Genomic DNA, 25,384 nt, shown 5'->3' on the forward strand with positions numbered 1-25,384 from the left:
TCAGGGGGTTACGATAACAGTTTGACTACCCTCCAGGGGGTTACGATAACAGTTTGACTACCCTCCAGGGGGTTACGATAACAGTTTGACTACCCTCCAGGGGGTTACGATAACAGTTTGACTACCCTCCAGGGGGTTACGATAACAGTTTGACTACCCTCCAGGGGGTTATGATAACAGTTTGACTACATTTCAGGGGGGTTATGATAACAGTTTGACTACCCTCCAGGGGGTTATGATAACAGTTTGACTACATTTCAGGGGGTTATGATAACAGTTTGACTACACTCCAGGGGGTTATGATAACAGTGACTACACTCCAGGGGGTTATGATAACAGTGACTACACTCCAGGGGGTTATGATAACAGTTTGACTACACTCAGGAGGGTTATGATAACGTTTGACTACACTCAGGGGGGTTATGATAACAGTTTGACTACATTTCAGGGGTTTATGATAACAGTTTGACTACACTCAGGGGGGTTATGATAACAGTGACTACCTTCCAGAGGGGTTATGATAACAGTTTGACTACACTCAGGGGGGTTATGATAACAGTTTGACTACACTCAGGGGGGTTATGATAACAGTGACTACCCTCCAGGGGGTTATGATAACAGTGACTACCCTCCAGGGGGTTATGATAAAAGTGACTACCCTCCAGGGGGTTATGATAACAGTGACTACCCTCCAGGGGGTTATGATAACAGTTTGACTACACTCAGGGGGGTTATGATAACAGTTTGACTACATTTCAGGGGGTTATGATAACAGTTTGACTACATTTCAGGGGGGTTATGATAACAGTTTGACTACAATTCAGGGGGTTATGATAACAGTTTGACTACAATTCAGGGGGTTATGATAACAGTTTGACTACCCTCCAGGGGGTTATGATAACAGTCTGACTACATTTCAGGGGGTTATGATAACAGTTTGACTACACTCCGGGGGGTTATGATAACAGTTTGACTACCCTCCAGGGGGTTATGATAACAGTGACTACACTCAGGGGGTTATGATAACAGTTTGACTACATTTCAGGGGGTTATGATAACAGTTTGACTACATTTCAGGGGGTTATGATAACAGTTTGACTACAATTCAGGGGGTTATGATAACAGTTTGACTACAATTCAGGGGGTTATGATAACAGTTTGACTACCCTCTAGGCGGTTATGATAACAGTTTGACTACCCTCCAGGCGGGTTATGATAACAGTTTGACTACCCTCCAGGGGGTTATGATAACAGTGACTACACTCAGGGGGTTATCATAACAGTTTGACTACATTTCAGGGGGTTACGATAACAGTTTGACTACACTCCAGGGGGTTACGATAACAGTTTGACTACCCTCCAGGGGGTTACGATAACAGTTTGACTACCCTCCAGGGGGTTACGATAACAGTTTGACTACCCTCCAGGGGGTTACGATAACAGTTTGACTACCCTCCAAGGGGTTACGATAACAGTTTGACTACATTTTAGGGGGTTATGATAACAGTGACTACCTTCCAGGGGGGTTATGATAACAGTTTGACTACCCTCCAGGGGGTTATGATAACAGTTTGACTACACTCAGGGGGGTTATGATAACAGTTTGACTACATTTCAGGGGGTTATGATAACAGTTTGACTACCCTCCAGGGGGTTATGATAACAGTTTGACTACATTTCAGGGGGTTATGATAACAGTTTGACTACCCTCCAGGGGGTTATGATAACAGTTTGACTACATTTCAGGGGGTTATGATAACAGTTTGACTACATTTCAGGGGGGTTATGATAACAGTTTGACTACACTCAAGGGGTTATGATAACAGTTTGACTACCCTCCAGGGGGTTATGATAACAGTTTGACTACCCTCCAGGGGGTTATGATAACAGTTTGACTACCCTCCAGGGGGTTATGATAACAGTTTGACTACCCTCCAGGGGGTTATGATAACAGTGACTACCCTCCAGGGGGTTATGATAACAGTGACTACCCTCCAGGGGGTTATGATAACAGTTTGACTACCCTCTAGGCGGTTATGATAACAGTTTGACTACCCTCCAGGGGGTTATGATAACAGTGACTACACTCAGGGGGTTATCATAACAGTTTGACTACCCTCCAGGGGGTTACGATAAGTTTGACTACCCTCCAGGGGGTTACGATAACAGTTTGACTACCCTCCAAGGGGTTACGATAACAGTTTGACTACATTTCAGGGGGTTATGATAACAGTGACTACCTTCCAGGGGGGTTATGATAACAGTGACTACCTTCCAGGGGGGTTATGATAACAGTTTGACTACCCTCCAGGGGGTTATGATAACAGTTTGACTACCCTCCAGGGGGTTATGATAACAGTTTGACTACACTCAGGGGGGTTATGATAACAGTTTGACTACATTTCAGGGGGTTATGATAACAGTTTGACTACATTTCAGGGGGTTATGATAACAGTTTGACTACATTTCAGGGGGGTTATGATAACAGTTTGACTACATTTCAGGGGGGTTATGATAACAGTTTGACTACAATTCGGGGGGTTATGATAACAGTTTGACTACCCTCCAGGGGGTTATGATAACAGTTTGACTACATTTAAGGGGGTTATGATAACAGTTTGACTACACTCCGGGGGGTTATGATAACAGTTTGACTACCCTCCAGGGGGTTATGATAACAGTTTGACTACATTTCAGGGGGTTATGATAACAGTTTGACTACACTCCGGGGGGTTATGACAACAGTTTGACTACCCTCCAGGGGGTTATGATAACAGTTTGACTACACTCAGGGGGGTTATGATAACAGTTTGACTACATTTCAGGGGGGGTTATGATAACAGTTTGACTACATTTCAGGGGGGTTAAGATAACAGTTTGACTACACTCAAGGGGTTATAATAACAGTTTGACTACCCTCCAGGGGGTTATGATAACAGTTTGACTACCCTCCAGGGGGTTATGATAACAGTTTGACTACCCTCCAGGGGGTTATGATAACAGTTTGACTACCCTCCAGGGGGTTATGATAACAGTGACTACCCTCCAGGGGGTTATGATAACAGTGACTACCCTCCAGGGGGTTATGATAACAGTGACTACCCTCCAGGGGTTATGATAACAGTGACTACCCTCCAGGGGGTTATGATAACAGTGACTACCCTCCAGGGGGTTATGATAACAGTGACTACCCTCCAGGGGGTTATGATAACAGTTTGACTACATTTCAGGGGGTTATGATAACAGTTTGACTACATTTCAGGGGGGTTATGATAACAGTTTGACTACATTTCAGGGGGGTTATGATAACAGTTTGACTACAATTCAGGGGGTTATGATAACAGTTTGACTACATTTCAGGGGGTTATGATAACAGTTTGACTACCCTCCAGGGGGTTATGATAACAGTTTGACTACATTTCGGGGGGTTATGATAACAGTTTGACTACACTCCGGGGGGTTATGATAACAGTTTGACTACCCTCCAGGGGGTTATGATAACAGTGACTACACTCAGGGGGTTATGATAACAGTTTGACTACATTTCAGGGGGTTATGATAACAGTTTGACTACAATTCAGGGGGTTATGATAACAGTTTGACTACAATTCAGGGGGTTATGATAACAGTTTGACTACAATTCAGGGGGTTACGATAACAGTTTGACTACCCTCCAGGGGGTTACGATAACAGTTTGACTACCCTCCAGGGGGTTACGATAACAGTTTGACTACCCTCCAGGGGGTTACGATAACAGTTTGACTACCCTCCAGGGGGTTACGATAACAGTTTGACTACCCTCCAGGGGGTTACGATAACAGTTTGACTACCCTCCAGGGGGTTATGATAACAGTTTGACTACACTCAGGGGGGTTATGATAACAGTTTGACTACCCTCCAGGGGGTTATGATAACAGTTTGACTACATTTCAGGGGGTTATGATAACAGTTTGACTACATTTCAGGAGGTTATGATAACAGTTTGACTACACTCTGGGGGGTTATGATAACAGTTTGACTACATTTCAGGGGGTTATGATAACAGTTTGACTACATTTCAGGGGGGTTATGATAACAGTTTGACTACAATTCAGGGGGTTATGATAACAGTTTGACTACATTTCAGGGGGGTTATGATAACAGTGACTCACTCAGGGGGTTATCATAACAGTTTGACTACATTTCAGGGGGTTATGATAACAGTTTGACTACACTCAAGGGGTTATGATAACAGTTTGACTACATTTCAGGGGGGTTATGATAACAGTGACTACACTCAGGGGGTTATCATAACAGTTTGACTACATTTCAGGGGGTTATGATAACAGTTTGACTACAATTCAGGGGGGTTATGATAACAGTGACTACACTCAGGGCGTTATCATAACAGTTTGACTACATTTCAGGGGGTTATGATAACAGTTTGACTACCCTCTAGGCGGTTATGATAACAGTTTGACTACCCTCCAGGCGGGTTATGATAACAGTTTGACTACCCTCCAGGGGGTTATGATAACAGTGACTACACTCAGGGGGTTATCATAACAGTTTGACTACATTTCAGGGGGTTACGATAACAGTTTGACTACACTTCAGGGGGTTACGATAACAGTTTGACTACCCTCCAGGGGGTTACGATAACAGTTTGACTACCCTCCAGGGGGTTACGATAACAGTTTGACTACCCTCCAGGGGGTTACGATAACAGTTTGACTACCCTCCAGGGGGTTACGATAACAGTTTGACTACATTTCAGGGGGTTATGATAACAGTGACTACCTTCCAGGGGGGTTATGATAACAGTTTGACTACCCTCCAGGGGGTTATGATAACAGTTTGACTACACTCAGGGGGGTTATGATAACAGTTTGACTACATTTCAGGGGGGTTATGATAACAGTTTGACTACCCTCCAGGGGGTTATGATAACAGTTTGACTACATTTCAGGGGGGTTATGATAACAGTTTGACTACCCTCCAGGGGGTTATGATAACAGTTTGACTACATTTCAGGGGGTTATGATAACAGTTTGACTACATTTCAAGGGGGTTATGATAAGTTTGACTACAATTCAGGGGGTTATGATAACAGTTCGACTACATTTCAGGGGGTTATGATAAAAGTTTGACTACAGTCAGGGGGTTATGATAACAGTTTGACTACCCTTCAGGGGGTTATGATAACAGTTTGACTACATTTCAGGGGGGTTATGATAACAGTGACTACACTCCAGGGGGTTATGATAACAGTTTGACTACACTCAGGGGGTTATGATAACAGTTTGACTACACTCAGGGGGGTTATGATAACGTTTGACTACATTTCAGGGGGGTTATGATAACAGTTTGACTACATTTCAGGGGGTTATGATAACAGTTTGACTACCCTCCAGGGGGTTATGATAACAGTTTGACTACCCTCCAGGGGGTTATGATAACAGTTTGACTACATTTCAGGGGTTTATGATAACAGTTTGACTACACTCAGGGGGGTTATGATAACAGTTTGACTACCCTCCAGGGGTTTATGATAACAGTGACTACCTTCCAGGGGGGTTATGATAACAGTTTGACTACCCTCCAGGGGGGTTATGATAACAGTTTGACTACACTCAGGGGGGTTATGATAACAGTTTGACTACATTTCAGGGGGTCATGATAACAGTTTGACTACACTCAGGGGGGTTATGATAACGTTTGACTACACTCAGGGGGTTATGATAACAGTTTGACTACCCTCCAGGACGTTATGATAACAGTTTGACTACCCTCCAGGACGTTATGATAACAGTTTGACTAGAGGTTGCCATTTTTTGGTCTATAGAGTGAGCAATGCTTGATGAATAGTAACAGTAAAATAACAATAGCGAGGCTATATACAGGGTCAATGTGCGGGGGTACCGGTTAGTTGAGGTAATTGAGTTAATATGTATATGTAGGTATAGTTAAAGTGACTATGCATAGATAATAAATAGAGAGTAGCAGCAGCGTAAAAGAGGGTTCTGGGCAGCCATTTGATTAGCTGTTCAGGAGTCTCATGGCTTGGGGTTAGAAGCTGTTAAGAAACCTTTTGGACCTAGACTTGGCGCTCCGGTACAGCTTGCCGTGCGGTAGCAAAGAGAACAGTCTATTATTAACAGGGTGACTGGAGACTTTGACCATTTGACCTTTGACCAGTTGGAAGGCATAGTGGGATTTCTTATAAGCTTCCGAGTTCGAGTCCCACTCCTTGAAAGCGGCAGCTCTACCCTTTAGCTCAGTACCCTTTGTCATACAACATGTTTTCTTCTCCATTCTAACCTGAACTGCACTATGAGAAAGCTATGCATGTATCAAACCATGCTTATAAGGGTGTTATAAGGCCTGCGTGTCAAATCCAACTGCCCTATTATTAACTATATCACTAGTCATCAATGGATTCTTTCCTCTTCGTTGTGGATGAGTTTGACCCCTATTCAGAGTGTATATTCAATGCTTCCCTCCCCATTCCATAAGAACTTCTGGGAAGTTCTGGAATTCCCCTGTGCGTCTGGGTTCAATCACCAGCGCTGTGTTGCTTTGGCAACACCTCAGGCAGGGCGTTGATTGGATGCAGCATGTCTTGTTATTGTCATGGTAACAGTCACTCACACCATGCCTAAGTCCCAAATAACACTCCATTTCCTACATACTACACTACTTTTAATCAGAGCCCTATGGGCACTAGTCAAACGCAGTGCACTACATAGGGAATAGGGTGCCATTTGGGACAGATCCACCATCTCACTGACATCACTACTACAGCATTAGTTAGTATGGGTTTGGGTAGCTGTTGCCATGGTGATCTACATCGCTGGACATTTGTTATGCCTCTCTGGATCGTGTTAACGCAATTAAAAAAGAAATGGGTTTCTAATCTACGGACACAAATTTTGAAATGAAATGGCGGTGCTATGGGTTCACTTGGAGGAATGAAACGTTATGCCCACGAACACACAGTCTGCATAGGGAGCAGAGGCGGTCCGACTCACACATGCGTGAGGTTGGAGAGAAATTCCATTACGTCAACGACATAAAGCAACACTACTGTAGTTAAACGTCTGCTGTGAAACTACGACATCATAAAAGTTCATTAAGTTAAACAACAGCATCGTGTTAACACCTGCTCCTGCTAATACTATTCCTACTGACTATGACCAGGGCCAAGAGTTTTTCCTGGTCAAGTTATGAGGTCAGGAAAACTCCTATCCCTAACTACAGAATGCAACAGCTCATACTGTTGTGACTGTTCTGTTGTACTGCTATAAGGTCACGATGATGATAAAAACATTGATTAATTATCAACTTGACTTCGATTTGCTTCAAATTGTTCTGAATGATTCTACTACTCAGCCCAGCCTGGACGGCATATTCATCCCACTGTGTCCAGAACTGCTTTATCATCATACATCTCCATGTGTTGTGGACTGTCTTTATCTCTGAATCTTCACAGAGGGAAAACAGAACATCCCTTTTCTGGGGCCAGAAAGATGAGGGGACTCCTAGCAAAACAGTGAATGTTACAGAGGTCTCTCTCTAAGTGTGTGCGTGTAATGCATTATCATCGCTAACACACACACACACCTTTTTCCTCCTGATAATGCATTACTCACACTTAACCACCCGCACCCCTCCTGGCTGACACTGGGCTCAGTGTGTTACTGGAAGAAACTCCTCTCTGTGTCCCAGTGAAAAGCTTCCCCACCCCTCCTTTAACAGTATCCTCATGGGTACCGGAAATACCCAAAAGTCCCCAAAGGATAGTAAAACCAGGAACATTCCCTCTCGTGGGGTCATTTCCCATGTCCCCATGAGGAGGAGTGTATGATTAAATCAATGGAATGACTGTTAAGCCTACTGTTAGTCATACATAGGAGCACTGAAAGGACTGTGTGTTTTAATAAGATGTTTTAATGATGATGAATACATAGACATTGTGTTTTAATCAGATCAGTAAATGGATGCTGAATACATAGAAAGTGTGTTCAGGTATTGGCAGGTTAGTATCTTAGCTAGCCAAATGAGCAAGAACAGACAAATGTGTGTTGTGTAACACTTTGTTCCTCCATGTTCCTTTGTTCCTCCACACACACACAGCCTTCTACCACACACCCCACATACACAGCCTTCTACCACACACCCCACACACAGCCTTCTACCACACACCCCACACACAGCCTTATACCACACCCCACATCCCCACACACACAGCCTTCTACCACACACCCCACATACACAGCCTTCTACCACACACCCCACATCCCCACACACAGCCTTCTACCACACACCCCAAATACTGCCTTCTACCACACATCCCACCTTCTACCACCCACCCCATACACAGCCTTCTACCACCCCCCCACACACAGCCTTCTACCACACCCCCACACACACAGCCTTCTACCACACCCCCCACACACAGCCTTCTACCACACACCCCCACACACAGCCTTCTACCACACACCCCCACACACATAGCCTTCTACCACACACCCCACATGCCCACACACACAGCCTTTTACCACACACCCCACATACACAGCCTTCTACCACACACCCCCACACACACACAGCCTTCTACCACACACCCCCCACACACACACACAGCCTTCTACCACACACACCCCACACACATAGCCTTCTACCACACACCCCACATGCCCACACACACAGCCTTTTACCACACCCCCACACACACATAGCCTTCTACCACACCCCCACACACACAGCCTTCTACCACACACCCCACATCCCCACACACACAGCCTTCTACCACACACCCCACACACACAGCCTTCTACCACACCCCCCCACACACAGCCTTCTACCACCCCCCCCACACACAGCCTTCTACCACCCCCCACACACAGCCTTCTACCACACACCCCCCACACACATAGCCTTCTACCACACACCCCACATACCCACCCACACACACAGCCTTCTACCACACATCCCAAATACAGCCTTCTACCACACACCCCACCTTCTACCACACACAGCCTTCTACCACACACCCCACACACACAGCCTTCTACCACAGACCCCACACAGCTTTCTACCACACACCCCGCCTTCTACCACACCCCCACACACACAGCCCCCCACACACACACAGCCTTCTACCACACCCCCCCAAACACACAGCCTACTACCACACACCCCCCACACACATAGCCTTCTACCACACACCCCACACACACATAGCCTTCTACCACACACCCCACACACACATAGCCTTCTACCACACACCCCACATGCCCACACACACAGCCTTTTACCACACACCCCCACACACATAGCCTTCTACCACACACCCCACATAGCCTTCTACCACACACCCCACATGCCCACACACACAGCCTTTACCACACACCCCACATACACAGCCTTCTACCACACCCCCCCCCACACACACAGCCTTCTACCACACCCCCCCACACACATAGCCTTCTACCACACACCCCACATGCCCACACACACAGCCTTTTACCACACACCCCACATGCCCACACACACAGCCTTTACCACACACCCCACACACACAGCCTTCTGCCACACACAGCCTTCTACCACACACCCCACCTTCTACCACACCCCCACACACACAGCCTTCTACCACACCCCCACCCCACACACAGCCTTCTACCACACACCCCCCCACACACACACAGCCTTCTACCACACACCCCCACACACACACATAGCCTTCTACCACACACCCCACATGCCCACACACACACAGCCTTTACCACACACCCCACATGCCCACACACACACAGCCTTTTACCACACACCCCACATGCCCACACACACAGCCTTTACCACACACCCCACACACACACAGCCTTCTACCACACCCCACCCACACACACAGCCTTCTACCACACCCCCCCACACACAGCCTTCTACCACACCCCCCCCACACACAGCCTTCAACCACCCCCCCACACACAGCCTTCTACCACCCCCCAACACACAGCCTTCTACCACACCCCCACACACACACACACAGCCTTCTACCACACCCCCCCACACAGCCTTCTACCACACCCCCCCACACAGCCTTCTACCACACACCCCCCCCACACAGCCTTCTACCACACCCCCACACACATAGCCTTCTACCACACACCCCCCACACACATAGCCTTCTACCACACACCCCACATGCCCACACACACAGCCTTTACCACACACCCCACATACACAGCCTTCTACCACACACCCCCCCCACACACAGCCTTCAACCACACACCCCACACACACACACAGCCTTCTACCACACACACCCCACACACATAGCCTTCTACCACACACCCCACATGCCCACACACACAGCCTTTTACCACACCCCCCACACACACAGCCTTCTACCACACCCCCCACACACACATAGCCTTCTACCACACACCCCACATACACAGCCTCTACCACCCCCCCACACACACAGCCTTCTACCACACTCCCCACACACACAGCCTTCTACCACACACCCCACATCCCCACACACACAGCCTTCTACCACACACCCCACACACACAGCCTTCTACCACACACCCCCACACACAGCCTTCTACCACCCCCCCACACACAGCCTTCTACCACACACCCCCACACACATAGCCTTCTACCACACACCCCACATACCCACACACACAGCCTTCTACCACACATCCCAAATACAGCCTTCTACCACACACCCCACCTTCTACCACACACAGCCTTCTACCACACACCCCACACACACAGCCTTCTACCACAGACCCCACACACAGCCTTTTACCACAGACCCCACACACAGCTTTCTACCACACACCCCGGCTTCTACCACACCCCCACACACACAGCCCCCACACACACACAGCCTTCTACCACACCCCCCCCACACACACACAGCCTTCTGCCACACACAGCCTTCTACCACACACCCCACCTTCTACCACACCCCCACACACAGCCCCCCACACACACAGCCTTCTACCACACACCCCCCACACACATAGCCTTCTACCACACACCCCACATAGCCTTCTACCACACACCCCACATGCCCACACACACAGCCTTTTACCACACACCCCACATGCCCACACACACAGCCTTTACCACACACCCCACATGCCCACACACACAGCCTTTACCACACACCCCACACACACATAGCCTTCTACCACACACCCCACATGCCCACACACACAGCCTTTTACCACACACCCCACATGCCCACACACACAGCCTTTTACCACACACCCCCCCACACACAGCCTTCTACCACCCCCCCCACACACACACAGCCTTCTACCACACCCCCCCACACACAGCCTTCTACCACACCCCCCCCACACACAGCCTTCTACCACCCCCCAACACACAGCCTTCTACCACACCCCCCACACACAGCCTTCTACCCTCCACACACACAGCCTTCTACCCTCCACACACACAGCCTTCTACCACATCCCCCACACACACAGCTTTCTACCACACCCCCCCCCACACACACAGCCTTCTACCACACCCCCCCCACACACACAGCCTTCTACCACACCCCCCCACACACACAGCCTTCTACCACACCCCCCCACACACACAGCCTTCTACCACACCCCCCCACACACAGCCTTCTACCACACCCCCCCACACACAGCCTTCTACCACCCCCCCAACACACAGCCTTCTACCACACCCCCCCACACACACAGCCTTCTACCACACACCCCCACACACACACACAGCCTTCTACCACACACCCCCCCGCACACACAGCCTTCTACCACACACCCCCCCCACACACACACAGCCTTCTACCACCCCCCCACACACACACAGCCTTCTACCCCACACCCCACATACACAGCCTTCTACCCCACACCCCACTTACAGCCTTCTACCACACACCCCACATACAGCCTTCTACCACACACCCCACATACAGCCTTCTACCACACACCCTACATCCCCCCAGTTATCATAGCCCTGTTATTGTGTGCCTCTCTCCCTGTCTGGCCTTGACTGGGCAATGCCCAGCCTTCCTGTGCCATGTTGGCAGACAGAACACAGGTCCTCTACCCCCCACCTGTCCCTCTACCTCACCTGTCCCTCTACCTCACGGGTCCCTCACCTGTCCCTCTACCTCACGGGTCCCTCACAGGTCCCTCTACCTCACGGGTCCCTCTGCCTCATCTATCGCTGTAGCAATCGGTGAAGTAATGGAAGATCAACATACATGTTTTGTATTTATTTATTTTTTGTTAAAGGGGACACTGCAGTGAAGCTTTTGAGTCCAACATCTAAATTACGCTACCATGTAGGGAAAGTGAAATCTTACCAATTTGTCTTATATTCTTACTGGAGCTAATAAAAAGTGAAATAAGTCAAACCACATTTTAGATTGATTTGATTTAGTAGTCATAAACACACATGTTATTGGTCTCTGAGTTAACACATGACGGCCTTTAGCTAATCCTTGTTTGGACAACACCACACCACACATTATGAGCCAACTGGCTTTCTGAGGGCTGCCAAATCAAACGCTTGCTCGTTACACACACACACACACACACACACACACACACACACACACACACACGTTTTACCATCCTTATGGGGACCATTAATTGATTCCCATTCAAAATCCTATTTTCCTTAACCCCTAAAATAGCTTTTTTCCTTTTCCCCACTTGTCAGAATTTTCCATGTTTTACCAGAAGGTCCTCACAAGGATAGTAAAACCAAACACAAACTAGGGAAAGGCTTTTGAAATAATTTCACGACTTGAATAATATCTTTATTTTTTCAGATATCCGGATAATCAAAATACATGTATTTTGAAATAATATGTATTTTTAAACTTCAATGGAGACTTGCTCACACGACTTGAGAGCCACTGCTTGTTTCAACAGAGGGGTGGGGGAGGGGCAAGAGTGGAGCAGGGGCCAGTGTGTGTGACAGTCTATGTGACGCATGGAGAAAGAGAGAGAACATAGCCAAACCGACTCGCGCTAATTAAACAAACTTGTTACTGCCACAGTTTATCGATCATACCATCTGGTAATGCCTGTCTTGACGGAAATCATTTTAAAGAAGCTAGCTAGCTAGAGTAGCCAGCTACGTTAGAGGAGGCCTTGTCTACAACAACAACTCCATTCATATGAAACAACAGCCTACAAGACAGGAATGTCCTCCCTCCCCCTCTTGTTTGCATTGGCAATTGAACCGATTGCAGAAAGACTTAGACAGGACCCAAACATGTCTAAGCAACCATGTCTTTCTTTAAATAGTATTTTATTATAAACATTCGGTCTGGCTGAATGTATTTTTTTTTATTCTCAAAAATGAATACTCTCCAAAGTAATCGAATACTAACGTCCTGTGGCAAAGAAGGGGGTCGAGTGATAAATGTCAGATATGTGAGAGCAGACCTAATAAACGGGCTCTGCCCGATCACTAAAATGGCCACCCCGGTCAGAACTACAGATCACAAAATGGCCGACTGCCAAAACTACAATTCCCAGAAGCAAGGGGAACCCTCAGAAGGTGGAGCCGACCCAGTGGTAAAGGGTCAAGACAAACCAGGAAGGGAGAGAGAGGGCTGGAAGGATCTATGAACCATAGAGAAAGAGACAATCTATATTGGCTGGATTTACCGTGTATGAGCTGGACTGTTTTGGACTTACCTGTTGGCGTTTAGACCTGGACCTACCGAGAACCAGATTTGTGTACCGAACCCTGCTATCCTTGACCTTGCCTGCGGCCTGGGTGGACCAGGACGGAGGAACAAACACACAGAATACTCAGGGATCGTTGACACTCGGATCCTCAACATTGAAAGGGATGGAGGAGTCCTCTACTCCTGGAAAGGGACAACAGGGACCACCAGGATCGGGAAATACGACCCCAATACCAGACAGAATAAGCTCCTCTACACATTTGACAAGCACAAGAGCACCAGCGGCACACTTATAACCGGCAGGCTACCCTGAGGGAATTTCAACCGGGAGATAAGGTGTTAGTGCTGATCCCCACAGTAGAGTGCAAACTACTAGCCACATGGAAAGGACCATATGAAGTACAGGAGAGAATAGGAGAAGTTAATTATCGGCTCCGACAGCCAGGTCGACGGCCCAGGAACAGATTTATCACATAAACCTGTTAAAAGCATGGAGAGAGAGAAACACTAATGGTCACGTAACCCACACACACACTCAGGAGACAGCCGAAGTAAATATTTCACCTACTCTGTCCCCAGCACAAGTACAGGAAGTAAAAACCCTGATCCAGAAAAACAGAGATGTGTTTTCAGAGGTACCCGGCCGAACTGAGGTTACGGCTCATGATATCGTTTCCCTACCAGGGAGAAAAGTGAACATGAGGTCATATCGGGTATGTTGACAGCTGGAGTGATCGAAGAGTCACATAGTGAGTGGTCTAGCCCAATTGTGATGGTCTCCAAGCCCGATGGGGCTTTGCGGTTCTGTAACGACTTTCGGAAGGTAAATGAAATCTCCAAGTTTGATGCCTACCCCATGCCCAGAGTAAACGAACTACTGGATAAAATTGGTAAAGCTCGGTACATTACGACCCTGGACCTGACAAAAGGGTACTGGCAAATTCCTCTGACCCCCAGGGCCAAAGAAAAGACAGCCTTTGCAATCCCTGACGGTTTGTTTCAATACACCGTCATGCCATTCGGCTTACACGGGGCCCCAACCACCTTTCAACGGCTCATGGACAAGGTCCTAAAACCGCACCAAGCATACGCCGCAGCTTATTTAGATGACGTGGGGATCTACAGCCCAGATTGGGAATCCCACTTACCCCGGGTACAGGCAGTGTTAGACGCCCTTAGAAAGGCAGGGCTCACGGCGAATCCTGCCAAGTGTTACGTGGGGTTAAAGGAAACAGAGTATCTGGGATACACCGTGGGAAGAGGGTTAATCAAACCCCAACGTAAGAAGATGGAGGCAATTAGAGAATGGCCGAAACCCGTAAATAAGAAGCAGGTTCGAGCCTTCCTAGGGCTGATCGGTTACTATCGGAAGTTCATCCCAAGTTATGCCACAGTGGCCGCCCCACTCACCGACATGACTAGAGCCAGAGGGCCAAACATGGTCAAGTGGGATGAAAGGGCCACCAAAGCATTTAGGACATTACAGGAGGCCCTCTGCTGTAATCCAGTGCTGGTGGTACCAGACTTTGAGAGAGAGTTCGTGGTTCAGACGGATGCCTCAGAGGTTGGCTTGGGAGCAGTGCTATACCAAGAGGTAGAAGGGGCGGAACACCCCATCCTGTTTTTAAGCAGGAAGCTGGAACCACGGGAAACCAACTACGCAGTCGTTGAGAAAGAGGCGCTGGCAGTAAAGTGGGCTCTAGAAAGCCTGAAATACTACCTGCTGGGGCGCCACTTCACCCTCATCAGTGACCATGGCCCACTCACCTGGATGCATAGGGCTAAAGAGAAGAACGCTCGGGTGATGCGGTGGTTTCTGAGTCTCCAACCGTTTCACTTTGACTTGAAACACAGAGCAGGGAAGGAAATGGGAACTGTGGATGGGTTATCCTGCATGCACGCATATTTTGCTGCGGTAGCCCGACCTAGGGGGTCGGATCTAGGGGGGGGGAGATGTGTGGCAAAGAAGGGGGTTGAGTGATAAATGGCAGATACGTGAGAGCAGAACTAATAAACGGGCTCTGCCCGATCACTAAAATGGCCACCCCGATCAGAACTACAGATCGCAAAATGGCCGACTGCCAAAACAATTCCCAGAAGCAAGGGGAACCCTCAGAAGGTGGAGCCGACCCACAAATAAAGGGTCAAGACAAACCGGGAAGGGAGAGAGAGGGCTGGAAGGTTCTATGAACCATAGAGAAAGAGAATCTATATTGGCTGGATTTACCGTGTATGAGCTGGACTGTTTTGGACTTACCTGTTGGCGTTTAGACCTGGACCTACCGAGAACCAGATTTGTGTACCGAACCCTTATATCCTTGACCTTGCCTGCGGCCTGGGGGGACCAGGACGGAGAAACAAACACACAGGTACTGTCATGTTCGAAAGAACTTTCATTCTGGGCTGATTTTGGTGACAGTTTACCACTTAATTTGTGACAAACGCTCCTAACCTTGAAGAGGTTTGCCACAGTCCGTTAAGATGTTTGAATAACCGTGTCTATCCCCAACACAAACCTCCTAAACCCTCATTCTTCAGGAGGCAGAGAAGAGATCTGAGAAAAGGAAGGTCTCTCTCTCTTTCTAAGTCCTGTCTTGAAGACATTTAAATACATTGGTGTTCATCCATATTTCTGTAGCTACAAGTCGCTCACCATTGACGCTTGTTATAGACCGCCCTCAGCCACCAGCTGTGCCTTGGACACCATATGTGAATTGATTGCCCCCAAATTATCTTCAGAGTTCATCCTGTTAGGTGACCTAAACTGGGATATGCTTAATAACACCCCGGCCGTCCTACAATCTAAGCTAGATGCCCTCAAACTCACACAAATTTTCAAGGAACCCACTAGGTACAACAATAAATCCGTAACCATGGGCACCCTCATAGATATCATCCTGACCAACTTGCCCTATAAATACACCTCTGCTGTCTTCAATCAAGATCTCAGAGATCACTGCCTGCGTCCGTTATGGGTCTGCGATCAAACAACCACCCCTCATCCCTGTCAAACACTCCCTAAAACACTTAAGCGAGCAGGCCTTTCTAACCGAAGAATATTGACCTCATCCCGTCAGTAAAGGATGCCTGGTTGCTCTTTAAAAGTGCTTTCCTCACCATCTTAAATAAACATGCCCCATTAAAAAATGTTGAACTAAGAACAGATATAACCCTTGGTTCACCACAGACTTGACTGCCATTGACCAGCACAAAACACCCTGTGGTGTTCTGCATTAGCATCAAATAGCCCCCGCAATACGCAACTTTTCATGGAAGTCAGGAACCAATATACACAGTCAGTTAGGAAAGCTAAGGCTAGCTTTTCAAACAGAAACTTGCATCCTGTAGCACTAATTCCAAAAACTTTTGGGACACTGAAAAGTCCATGGAGAATAAGACCACCTCCTCCCAGCTGCCCACAGCACTGAGGCTAGGAAACACTGTCACCATCGATAAATCTACGATAATTTCAATAAGCTTTTTTCTACGGCTGGCCATGCTTTCCACTTGGCTACCCCTACCCTGGCCAACAGCTCTGCACCCCCTGCAGCAACTTGCCCAAGCCCCCCCTCCCGCTTCTCCTTCCCGCTTCTCCTTCACCCAAATCCAGACAGCTGATGTTCTGAAAGAGCTGCAAAATCTGGATCCCTACAGCTGGGTTAGACAATATGGACCCTCTCTTTCTAAAATGATCCGCCAAAATGGTTTCAACCCCTATTACTAGCTTGTTCAACCGCTCTTTCGTATCGTCTGAGATCCCCAAAGATTGGAAAGCTGCAGCGGTGATCCCTCTCTTCAAAGGGGGAGACACTAGACCCAAACTGTTACAGACCTATATCCATCCTGCCCTGCCGCTCTAAAATCTTCGAAAGCCAAGTCAACAAACAGATCACCGACCATTTTGAATCCCACCGTACCTTCTCCGCTATGCAATCTGGTTTCCGAGCTGGTCATGGGTGCACCTCAGCCACGCTCAAGGTCCTAAACGATATTATAACTGCCATCGATAAAAGACAGTACTGTGCAGCCGTCTTCATTGACCTGGCCAAGGCTTTCGACTCTGTCAATCAGCGCATTCTTATCGGCAGACTCAATAGCCTTGGTTTCTCAAATGACTGCCCCGCCTGGTTCACCAACTACTTCTCAGATAGAGTTCAGTGTGTCAAATCGGAGGGCCTGTTGTCCGGACCTCTGGCAGTCTCTTTGGGGGTGCCACAGGGTTCAGTTCTCGGGCTGACTCTTTTCTATGTATATATCAATGATGTCGCTCTTGCTGCTGGTGATTCTCTGATCCACCTCTACGCAGACGACACCATTCTGTATACATCTGGTCCTTCTTTGGACATCGTGTTAACAAACCTCCAAAAGAGCTTGATAGAATAATTTATATGTTTTAAGATAATGACTAAAGTGTTCCACCCTGAAACTGTATAACTGTGTGAAATGTATTAGAATTATAAGACTATAATCCAATAATGTGTGTGTAAGACAAGTTAAGTCTAAAACAATGTGTTACTATTTAGCAATAAGAGAAATGTATAGTTGAGACATCAAAGGACAACTGAACTGTCTACAGACGACCTTGTGATAACTTTGAAACCAATAACAGGAAAGAGGCCTCCCCAACCTAGGTAGGGGAGTAATTGTTAGAAATGGCTTGCAGAAGATAATGAGATGTGTTAGTCTGTATTTTTCCACTATTCTATCTGAGCAGGGAGTAGCCTATGACAGGAACTTGTGTGTGTATATAAGATGGGCTCTGAACTTGAGAGGGCAGATCACTCTCTGAATAAAGTATTGATCTATTGCAGAATCTGAGACTTTGTCTAATTCTTTATTAACCGGAGACTTACGACCTCTGGGAAATAGACAAAGCTTGAGTGATAGTTGAGTTCAACCATTGAGATAGTAAAATTCTCGTGACAGAGCTTCAATGCCGTACAACACTCCTTCCGTGGGCTCCAACTGCTTTAAATGCTAGTAAAACTAAATGCATGCTCTTAAACCAATTTCTGCCGGCACCCGCTCGCCCAACTAGCATCACTACTCTGGATAGTTCTGACTTAGAATATGTGGACAACTACCTAGGTGTCTGGTTAGACTGTAAACTCTTCTTCCAGACTCACATTAAGCATCTCCAATTCAAAATTAAATCTAGAAATCGGCTTCCTATTTTGCAACAAAGCCTCCTTCACTCATGTCATCAAACATACCCTCGTAAAACTGACTATCCTACCGATCCTTGACATCGGCGATGTCATTTACAAACTAGCCTCCCACACTCTACTCAGCAAACTGGATGTAGTCTATCATAGTGCCATCCGTTTTGTCACCAAAGCCCCATATACTACCCACCACTGTGACCTGTATGCTCTCGTTGGCTGGCCCTCGCTACATATTCGTCGCCAAACCCACTGGCTCCAGGTCATCTACAAGTCTTTGCTATGTAAAGCCCCGCCTTATCTCAGCTCACTGGTCACCATATCAACACCCACTCGTAGCACGCGCTCCAGCAGGTATATTTCACTGGTCATCCAAAGCCAACACCTGCTTTGGCCACCTTTCCTTCCAGTTCTCTGCTGCCAATGACTGGAACAAATTGCAAAAATCACTGAAGCTGGAGACTTATATCTCCCTCACTAAATTTAAGCATCAGCTGTCAGAGCAGCTTACTGATCATTGTACCTGTTTACAGCAAATCTATAAATAGCCCACCCAACTACCTCATCCCCATATTGTTATTTATCTTTTTGCTCTTTTGCACCCCAGTATCTCTACTTGCACATCATCATCTGCACATCTATCACTCCAGTGTTAATGCTAAATTGTAATTATTTCACCTCTATGGCCTATTTATTGCTTTACCTCCCTAATCTTCTGCATTTGCACACACTGTAAATACATTTTTCTATAGTGTTATTGACTGTACTTTTTTTTTTATCCCACGTGTAACTCTGTTGTTTTTTGTCACACTGCTTTGCTTTATCATGGCCAGGTCGCAGTTGTAAATGAGAACTTGTTCTCAACTGGCCTACCTGGTTAAATGAATAAATAAAAAATAAAAATTCTGTGGCTATATATTTAACAGAATGACTGTATTCTCTATGGTACATTGTAGAGCATCCTCATTCACACACACACAATCAAAAGACTTTCCAGCAGATAAAAGGCCTGCATTCCGTATTATTTTTGGAATGATTCCTAAAATTAAAATCTGTGTCCAATTTCCTTGCCGATTTCCTTTTGACATGAGTGCGTGATTTCAAATAAAAGTCAGAGTTAGGTGCAGACATATCCGTCCGTTGACAACAGCACCAGCCTAGTTGACATTGAATAAGGCCCAACTAATGTTTTGTTGAACTAAAGGATGAAACAAGCACACACACCCAAAATGCTCTCTATTCCTAATGACGTGACGACAAGGGTGTGTTGATATTTAAATTCCTCCAGAAGTGATCACAGGCAATGATTTTTAGTCTTCAAGTTTAGATAGAATAAGGCTCAGCTGGCTTTTGAAACACACACACACTCACACAAAATACCTTCTATACGTAATGACACGTGCTTGAGAAAGGTGAGTTTATATTTACATTCTTGCACATTACCTTAGCAGTCTTAAGATCTATTTTGGGTTATTACGCCATAGAACCATTAGCTCATTCATAGTGCTGTGGGGTGGCGTCATGTTGTGATTAGGGCTGTTACGATGACCGTATTACCGCCACACCGGCGGTCACGAGTCATGACCACAGTCAAATTCCACGTGACCATTTAGTTACGGTAATTAGGCTTCGCCAAGCTCTAATGCTGCCGATGGTCATTAGTAGCCTACCAAACTTGATAACTGCCTGGTACTCAGCACTCTATTGTCCATCTAATAAATCTGACAACAATGCAAATGTAATTGAAAATCTAATCAAATACTTCATGAGCCCATGTTGTGCAACATTTCTATATGCTATGAAATTGCGTGAGAAAACAGAGTGATGGCCTCTATTAAAAAGAGGATCCATCAGCTTTCTATAGGCTAACTAATATATATATGTATATATATGTATGTGTGTGTATATGTATGTGTATATGTATGTGTGTGTCAATATTAAGCACATTGTTTATCTGTACAACAGGAGTATAGTCTACCTGGCTGGCATGAAAATGAACCACGTGAAAAGCATTCTCCAGTCGCTATTTAAGTGCATAAATGACATGTATTTTTTCCACTACCCCTGTCCTGAGAACGGTGCATGATAACGGTCCATTTGAATTCAAAACTAATTTCACACATATATTATTACCGTTAACACAACATTTCATGACCGCTACAGCCCTAGTTGTGATGGTGTGTGTGTGTGTACTACTAACCTGCGAGCCTCGAAGTCAGCCTTGCCAGAAGCCTTCTCCTGAGCCAGCCTCCTGACTCTCTCTCGTAAGGAAACACACCAGCCATTTATACACTGCCAACAGCACTGAGGTGGGAATATAGAGAATTAAAAAAATTTAATCGGTGTTCTTAATGTTTTGTATACTCAGTGTACAGTATGAAGGAAGTGAATTTGCCCTTTCTGCTAAAAACAAATATTTCATCAGGGCTCTCGAGTGGCACAGCGGTCTAAGGCACTGCGTCTCAGTGCTAGAGGCATCACTACAGACCCTGGTTCGATTCCAGGCCGTGATTGGGAGTCCCATAGGGCGGAGCACAATTGGCCCAGCGTCGTCCAGGTTTGGGTTTGGCCGGGGTAGGCCATTGTAAATAAGAATTTGTTCTTAACTGACTTGCCTAGTTAAATATTATTTGTATTTTTTTACATCAGGTTATATTTACTATATGTACCTATTAAAAGGGGAAGTTAGTTTGGCTTTGGAGATTTCATAAGGTTTTAAACTCAGCAAAAAAAGAAACGGCCCTTTTTCAGGACCCTGTCTTTCAAAGATAATTCGTAAAAATCCAAATACCTTCACAGATCTTTATTGTAAAGGCTTTAAACACTGTTTCCCATGCTTGTTCAATGAACCATAAACAATTAATGAACATGCACCTGTGGAACGGTCGTTAAGACACTAACAGCTTACAGACGGTAGGCAATTAAGGTCACAGTTATGGAAACTTAGGACACTAGAGGCCTTTCTACTGACTCTGAAAAACACCAAAAGACAGATCCCCAGGGCCCCTGCACCAGACATCATCGGCAGCAACGTCGCCTATGGTCACAAACCCACCGTCGCTGGACCAGACAGGACTGGCAAAAAGTGCTCTTCACTGACGAGTCGCGGTTTTGTCTCACCAGGGGTGATGATCGGATTCGCGTTTATCATCAAAGGAATGAGCGTTACACCGAGGCCTATACTCTGAAGCGGGATCGATTTGGAGGTGGAGGGTCCGTCATGGTCTGGGGCGGTGTGTAACAGCATCATCGGACTAAGCTTGTCATTGCAGGCAATCTCAATGCTGTGCGTTACAGGGAAGACATCCTCCTCCCTCATGTGGTACCCTTCCTGCAGGCTAATCCTGACATGACGCTCCAGCATGACAATGCCACCAGCTATATTGCTTTTTCTGTGCGTGATTTCCTGCAAGACAGGAATGTCAGTGTTCTACCATGGCCAGCGATGACCCCGGATCTCAATCCTATTGAGCACATCTGGGACCTGTTGGATCGGAGGGTGAGGGCTAGGGCCATTCCCCCCAGAAATGTCCAGGAACTTGCAGGAAGAGTGGGGTAACATCTCACAGCAAGAATTGGCAAATCCGGTGCAGTCCATGAGGAGATACACTGCAGTACATAATGCAGCTGGTGGCCACACCAGATACTGACTTACTTTTGACCCCCCCCCCCCTTCTTTTAGTCACATGTGTGTGGAACTTGTTCAGCTTATGTTTCAGTTGTTGAATCTTGTTATGTTTATACGAATATTTACACATGTTAAGTTTGCTGAAAATAAACGCAGTTGACAGTGAGATGACGTTTCTTTTTTTTGCTGAGTTTATAGACACTATGTACCTATTAAAAGGGAAATTAATTTAGCTTCAGAGATTATCAGGTTATATTTACAGTACAACGTTAGGGAAGAGAATCAAGGAATGGTTCCAATGCGTACAGTATCATTAAGACTTTATTAATCCAGTTCATATTCTAGCAAGTCACGGGAAACGATGAAAGGGATACTTTGGGATTTTGGCAATGAGGCTCATTAGCATGCTAGCAGAAACTAATGTTAGTAAGCATTGGCTTGTGAAACTACCTTTAACATCCTTCATACTGGACACAGAGACATAAAAATGGTATCCACAAGTTCATCTGACTCTGGGGAAGTATATACATATTGCCAAAATCCTGACGTATCCCTTTAAAACATCCCTGTGGAAACCCTGCTCCAGTTTGTGAGGAACCAAAAGGTCACACAACATCAAGAAAATGTTTAAACAACATTCTCTTAGAAGCCTCCAGTGATAAAGAAAAAATGGTAAACTAGGTGGTTCGAGCCCTGAATGCTGATTGCGTGAACCCCCTTGGTGCCTTATTGCTTAAATACACTATAATTTTTGTGATGGTATTTGTAGTATATTCATAGCATCGAAGAGGTCTTTGACAACTCAGTCCCAGTCTGTCAAAGTCATACGTCATCAAGCTCAAACACTCTGTCTGGTAACAGTAAGAGAGAAGCCTTCAGTCAACCTGGAAACATGTGGAAATCGGGGGTTCTGTGGTGGAAATGCCTGGCTGGGCCAAAGCCTCCTTGCGGGACTTCAGACAGGGAGGCTTTCACACAAAAGGAAGCCATAGAACGAATATGCGCACGTGCGTGTGTGCGCGCGCACACACACACACACACACACACACACTTGGAGTATCAAAGATTTTCCAGGTTAAATGATTCCCTATCCAAAAGGCACACATATGTTAGAGGTAGTGAGTGACTGACCTGAATCCTTCGGACTATAATAACACTGGGTTGTATATGGATAGCTTCATGAGGAGTGGGGGTTGAGCGAGTGCAGATGTCTGTGTGTGTCTGTCTGTCTGTGTGTGCGCGCGCATTTGTTTTCACAGCTTCTATGGCCAAGGCATGCAGAGGAGTGTATAACATGATGATGAGGACAAACATATGATCTGGATCGATTATCATGAGGATATGGTTGTAGGGTTTAGACACACACACACACACACACACACACACACACACACACACACACACACACACACTAACCAGAGACCATATGAACTTTGAAGGGTCAGATAAGGAAATAATTATAGCTTTAGAGTAGATTTCGTTTTTTTGGACAATGTTAGTTACTAGGAAACCTTATAAACCACTTTAATAAAAATAAAGAGGAAAGAGAAATAACAAAAACAAAATCAAAGCATTGAGAGGGAGCATACCACGACATTCGGTAATACCGGCACTGAACACAAGGAGCTATTTTCAAACCCCACTAAGCCTCTGTAATCCGAAGCTTAGCAATTCTAACGAGTACACGTGAAATCCCATAGCGAATGCTAGCTAAATGCTAATGAGCGCATTGTGAAAATGTTTTCGTCTCTGAAAAACTATTTGCAGGACAGACATCCATAAAGTTATACAGGTAACTAAAAAATGCTACTTAGTTTGCTGCACACACAAAACAAATATTAGACAGCAAGGCTCTTGTTCCAGGAGGGGATTCTCTGCGGGTACCAAGAGAAGTTTGATTTTGCAAGAAGCTAACCACTTTGCTAGATAACTAGCTTCTAAATTAGAAAACAAAATGCACAACTGCAGAGCATTTAGCACATTTTAGACATGTAACTTAATAGTTACAAGATATTTAGCTGGCAAACACTTAATTCTAAATTCCATACTGTAACTAGATCACCTGGCACATGACTGGGGACTACCGGTAAGCTTCACAATGACAAACGATGTGCGAGGTGAAATGAAGAACGCTGTCTGTTTACTACAGCTTTTACTTAAAAAGTTGCTACAAATATTCAAATGCGTTAACACTTCCAATAGGGTTATTTGGCTGTCCCCATAGAATAACCCATGTTGGCTTCCATGTAAAATGCTCTGTGGAAAGGGTTATACATGGAACCCAAGAGGGTTCTACCTGGAACCAAAAAGGGTTAAATCAATTATCCAATTGGGAAAATCGAAGAACTCGTCTAGGTTCTAGATACAGTACCATCAAATTGTGCTATTGAAAAAACCATGTCGTGGCTATTTCCAAATGTGGAAACAGCCACTGTGTATACGCTGTACTGCCCAAGCCTAACACAAGCACACACACACACACACACTTGAATTCTACTCCTCCACCTCCCTCTTATGACACAGACACACGTGCTTGGCCTTTACTGTGACAACATAAACATTACAATGGTGACAGGCTGTGACCGATCCGGTAGACAAAATGGGAGCTTTTATTTTTACCCTTTCTCTTTCCAACCCAGCCAATTAGATGCCAGAGCTGACCTGTGTTGCTAGGCGACCCGCAGACTGAGTCACCCTCTGTGGTATGATGTCAATAAACCAACCAGATGTTTTGCAGATGGGGGAGAAAGGGCTTGGGGTGTGTGTGTGTGTGTGTGTGTGTGTGAGGAAAGAGAGACTCTAGCCAAGAATCACATCATCTGTTCCCTCTCTGAGACATGGGCTGTCTGGATGGCTTTACCTTGGAAGGGCATTCATTCACTCACACAGCTGCATGCAGAACTT

At 46.1% G+C, this 25,384-nt stretch overlaps 1 long non-coding RNA gene across 9 annotated transcripts in view; it reads right to left on the reverse strand.

Annotated features, from left to right (window-relative positions):
• Positions 1 to 25,384, reverse strand: part of LOC106577907 (uncharacterized) — a 60,379-nt gene that overhangs the window by 24,807 nt on the left and 10,188 nt on the right. For 8 of the 9 annotated variants that reach the window (XR_006760518.1, XR_006760522.1, XR_006760519.1 and 5 more), the window contains one exon: positions 21,053 to 21,156. The exons of the other annotated variant lie outside the window; for it this stretch is intronic. This is a non-coding gene — a long non-coding RNA (uncharacterized lncRNA). The remainder of the gene's footprint in view (positions 1 to 21,052; positions 21,157 to 25,384) is intronic. 9 annotated transcript variants of the gene reach the window in all.

The sequence above is a fragment of the Salmo salar genome, chromosome ssa18 (assembly GCF_905237065.1).
Source record: "Salmo salar chromosome ssa18, Ssal_v3.1, whole genome shotgun sequence".
Lineage (NCBI taxonomy): Eukaryota > Metazoa > Chordata > Actinopteri > Salmoniformes > Salmonidae > Salmo > Salmo salar.